A 5,477-nucleotide genomic window follows, 5' to 3' on the forward strand; every position below is an offset into this window, starting at 1 on the left:
TATAAAAATTATTCACGTATAACTCTATAAATATTGTTTTATAAGAAAATAGAATATTTTCCTTAATATTTCTTTTATTTTCTTATTATATTCAAATAACCGTAATTTCGTTTTAAATGAAGATTTTAGACTTTTAAACTCATTTTGAATATGAATTATGTGTTTTGTACTTGTATATTACGTTTTAGCCAGTTTCGAAATTTTTGAGAAAAAAATGACCAAAATACCCTTGTGTGGCGAAAATTTTATTTTGATTGTTTTTGATCTAAAATAGTGTATATTCTCTAAAAACTAGATATTTAACAACGATTGCTCACAGGAAAGGAAAGAAACTGATATGTAAGCCTTGCGGGGTTCCGGTTGGCATTCCGGATAATGAGTGTCAATCAGGGACGTTGCGACGATTGTCATGGGCCTGAGGGAGGTTCCGGGTCGTGACAGCTATCTACAGATTGTCTTGATCTTGGAATGAGTGGAAAGGAGGGTGGTGAGTTTATATAAACTCAGTGAGTAAACAAACATCATCTAAAATATCTAAAGTCGACTAAATGGAGACAACTTAAAATAGTTCATCGTACTATGATTCATAACGTTTCAAACTCATTTCAACTAAATAAAATAATTTCATTTCACTTAAATAATCAACATGGCTTATGAATTTCTTAAAAATTTGGCTCGTGCCAAAACTTATTCTTGGGGATACCTTGGCCGGGGCATCCAACCGAGTCCGCCAAGGCTGTTAAAGAAAAGTTCATATACGCATAAAACATATTTTTACGTTTAAAAGCATAGCCGTTCCTTGGCGTTGGCAGAGTTCACCCTCACGTGGTGGTTTAGCGTGTAGTGAACTCTAAAGCTTTACCTTAGGAGATACCCTCCACACCTCTCGTACCTAGGTAAAATATAATTGGGTTTACCGTGCCCCTTTGTCACGACCCGAAACTCCCCATCGAGCCTGTGACAACCGCCACGAGGCCTTGACAGACATTCTTCACCCCGAATGCCTATCGAAACCCCGTAAGGCTTAGCATCAACTTTCGCATCTCCCCGGTGAGCAACAATTATAAAATCTCGCATTTAAAAAAATCATAAGTCATTTTCAAATAAGAACAATAAAATATTATTTTCTGGCTCATAGGGGCAATTTCGTAATTTTTCGTCAAAAATCTCAAAACTTGCTAAAAATGTAATAGGTAAGCAGAAAATATATATATTTAATGATTTAAAAACAAAATAAGTATCTAAAACGTTCATTTGAAAGCAAATTGTTAACAACTAGTACTATTCAAAAATAATTAATAAAATATTCTATTTTCTCATAAAATAAATTTTTATAGAAATATTCGTAAATAATTTTTCGCACATGAAAGTAAAGTAAAAATTGTATGAATAGAAATACAGATAACCAAAATATAAGTTTTGATCTGCAATGACACGTGGGCTCCAATTGACCAAGAGGATGTAAGACTGTGAACTCTTACTTTCTATAATGCAGTTCCGAGCTTAGTTCTCGTCCTACTCGACTATCTACAAACTGTCCTGAGCCTGAAAAAATGTATAGGAAGAAGGGGTGAGCTTTTATAATCCCAGTGAGTAAACAGATACCATCTAAAGTATCTAAAGCCGAGTAAATGGAGACAATTAAAATAAGTCATCATACCGTAATTTCATTACCTTTCAGTTCATTTCAACCAAATAAAATCAATCCATATAAATCAAGTAATCAACTTGGCTTATGAATTTTTTAAAACTTTGGCTTGTGCCAAAACTCATACTCGGTGATACCTTGCGCAAGGCATCCAACCGAGTCCGCCAAGGCTGTTAAAATTTCGTATACACTTAAAATATATTTTTAGTTTGAGAAAATACAGCCGTTCCTTGGCGTTGGCTGAGTTCCCCTTCACGTGGTGGTTTGGCGTGAAGTGAACCCTAAGCTATACCCCAGGAGATACCCTACGCGCCTCTCCGTTCGAGGTAATAATATAATGGAGTTTACCGTGCCCCTCTAATAGGTTGGTCCACGGAACCCCCTCTGCAGTAAATAATTAATATATACTCCACCAATTCAATAAAATTCATTCTAGCATGGCATGGCAATTTATCACAATCTAGCCTCTCAAGGCTGAATACACAATACAAATAATTCTGACACCAAAATCAATTTAGCCATTCATGCTCATATATTGTCATAAGCCATTCAATTTAAAACCATAAATTTTCAACACAAGCAGGCAGTCTCCAATTACTCTATTTTCAAAACCAATATTCGATTTTTCAGAAAATTTATAAAATCATTTTATAAAATCACAATTTCTCTTAAAACATAGCAATTTACCATTTAAACTCATTTTTTTGTAAAATCACGCAATTGTATAAAACTACTCTAGATAATTAAGACGATAATAAGTTTACTCACAATGTCTAGAATGCAGACTTTCGAAGCACTCTGTCTACTGGTCCTCGGATGTAATTTTCTTGCCTTTGTTGGAAGACTCACCACCTTGACACAATACAAAGTCAAGAATTCACTAAGTTGGTACTAAATCAAAATTAAACTAATTTGGACTACCAATGCATGATATGGAATGCAAAAATGCACTGGTAACTATCTAAACCCGGTATTGGCCTAATTCGTCTTATCACCCGATTAAATTCCTAACGGGTTCGTTTAAACTCCAATTTAATTCTTTTCAGTTTCTATACCTCAATTGCACCCAAATTAACTTAATGTCCCTCAGTGTAATGCAAATTATCAGTCCCAATAGCAAATTACGAAAATACCCCTAGTGGGTAAAAATTCGTATTTTTGCTCCGAAAATTCTCATTATTTTTCTAGGCTCATACTTCATTATTCCTTAACCAATTCTCCTAGAATAAAATCAAACTCATCCTCACTCACTACATGGTAAATTCAGCCATTAATGGTTGGGGGAGAAAATAAATTCTTTTCTTGTTGTTTTGTTTCTAAATATGCTAAACTAACTAAAAACACTAACATAAATTAAAATCAAATAAATCCAACAACTTTCTCTCTCCTAACCCATTTTTTCAGAATTGAATTCATCATGAAAACATGTAATTTAATCATGAAAAATAAAGAGAAATGCTTGGGAATAAGAAAACTCAAGCTTAATAGAAAAAATCTCACCTTTTTCACTTAATTTCCTTGGAAATTCACACTTTTTCTTTGATTTTCTCTCTCTAGGGTTTTGTTTTCTCCTTTCTCTCTCTTGTTTCTTGCTTGGCCGAATGTTGAAGAAGAAGAATGGGTGGGCTGATTTTTTTATGCCTTTTTTATTGTTTAATGAAATAATATTATTTTATTCATATTTTAAATATTTTATTAATTCATTTGTTTTTTTCTAGCCATCCATTTGTCCTAATTTTTCCACCATGCATTCCCTTTGACTTATCCAAGCCTTAAGTGAAATTTCCAGATTTTTCCAAAGTTTTGGTGGAGCAAATTCTTCAAAATTACACTTTTGCCCCCGAACTTTTCAAAAATTACATTTTTACCCCAAAAATTGAAAATTTTCCATAATGCATAATTTTCACTCCTCATACTCATTTCACACTCCAAATAATTAAATTTGATCAAAATCCTTTCAAAAAATTAAATTTTCGATTCCGAATGGTAAAATTACCATTTTACCCTTTTTCTCCAAATTATACCGAAATTAAAGTTTTTCACTTCTAAACCTCAAATCTTACTCCAATAAGTGAAATGGGGCCAAAAATATTTTCTAAAAATTTCCATTTTGTCCCCAGGTGGCAAATGACCATTTTACCCCTAGATAGCGAAAATTCCAGTTTGACTCCAAATTGATCCTCGAACTCCGAATCACCATATTAACCCATTCTGGGACTTTAAAATTCTTAATTTCATTGTAAATTCTCTATTTGATCTAGTTCGAGGCTTAAATCAACTTTATTGTACCTCTAGGTACAATACCGACTTTTGTAAATTTTTCAAGACTCTCTTAGCATGTAAACATGCTATCCACCACATGTATGTCATCACAAATATTTCTGTAGAGTCGGGCTTGTCATCTTCTCCCCCACTTGGATCAACCATATGATCCTCCTTCTTGATTGACTTCGACATCCGGCTAAATATTAATATTTTAATATTATTTTATTAATAAAATATTATTTTATTCTAAAAATTTTATCTTGTCTCCTTGGTACCAAAAATACCTTATTATGCCTCACTTGACTTCCAAATCGCCTTTTATCTCATAAATTCTCCTCCGATAAAATTATTATTATTTTATTATTATTTTCTCACTTGCGAAACATTTTATCCTAAACTACTCCTTTCGTCTTTTATCACTTCTAAACATTTTAATTGACCTCAATTTGCATTTGATCAACTTTATTTATCACCATATCAAAGTATGGGGTATTTCACCCTTTCTAATAGGCTGGTCCACGAAAACCCGCCACGGCAGTAACTAATCAATATCCCACCAAATCAATAAAAGTTTCGACAGCATGACATGGTAATTATATTACTACCTAGCTTGTTAAGGCAAAACAAACAGTTCATACAATTTTAACACAATTTCCAATTCAGCCATTCATGCCAATATCACCATAAGCCATTCAATTCAAACCATAAATTTACAACACAATCAAATAGTCTCCAATTACTCAATTTTTAAAATCATCATTCAATTTCAAAATGATTTATAAAACTCATTTCATTTAATCACATTTTACTTATAAAACATAAGGATTTACCATTTAAAATCATTTTTCTATAAAATCACAAAAACGAATAAAAATTATTTTAGATAATTAAGACGATAATAAGGTTACTCACAATATCGGGAGTCGAAGTACTCCTAGTCCCGATCTTCAGGTACAATCTCCTTACCCTTATCGGAAGTTTCACCACCTAAACATAATGCACAATAAGCAATTTACTATATTTGTACTAAACCGTTCTAAAACTAATTTAGGTTTTATATGAATGCATGAAATGGGATGCGAAATGTTCGGATTATTATTTAAATATGGTGTTCTACGTAGCTTCAATTATGTATCGAAATAAAATGGTATTGGCCTAATTCGATCTATACACCGATTAATTGGCCAATACATCCAATTCAACTCCAATTAACTTGATTCCACTTCCAACACTCCGAGTCATCAATTACAAGTTAAATAATATGTAATATCACAAAAATCCATTATCAATATCTTCCTTGTAAAATTCGGCCATTGAAGGTTTAGTGTAGAACATGACCTTACATCAAAAAATAACTAAAAATACCTAAATAGCATGAAATTTATCAAAGTCCATTATCCAATTTCTCTCTTGAAAATTTCAGCCAAGGAGTGTGGGTGAAGGGCATGAAATTTCTTGCTTGTTTTTCATGCTAAACATCACCAAACAACTAAAAACACTAAGATACCTTGAACTCTAACCAAATATATCTTCAAATTTTCTCTCTCTAAATTCGGCCATCCAT

General features: G+C 32.6%; 1 long non-coding RNA gene across 1 annotated transcript; it reads right to left on the reverse strand.

Moving 5' to 3' along the window:
• Window positions 1-1,254: 1,254 nt before the first annotated feature.
• On the reverse strand, window positions 1,255-3,563 carry LOC148762466 (uncharacterized). The gene is made up of 3 exons (XR_016026508.1): window positions 3,149-3,563; window positions 2,417-2,500; window positions 1,255-1,545 (listed from the first exon to the last, which is right to left on the reverse strand). It is a non-coding gene; the product is annotated as an uncharacterized LOC148762466 (long non-coding RNA).
• Between the last annotated feature and the right edge of the window lie 1,914 nt (window positions 3,564-5,477).

This window comes from Theobroma cacao, chromosome 5 (assembly GCF_053813885.1).
Source record: "Theobroma cacao isolate CCN51 chromosome 5, ASM5381388v1, whole genome shotgun sequence".
NCBI lineage: Eukaryota > Viridiplantae > Streptophyta > Magnoliopsida > Malvales > Malvaceae > Theobroma > Theobroma cacao.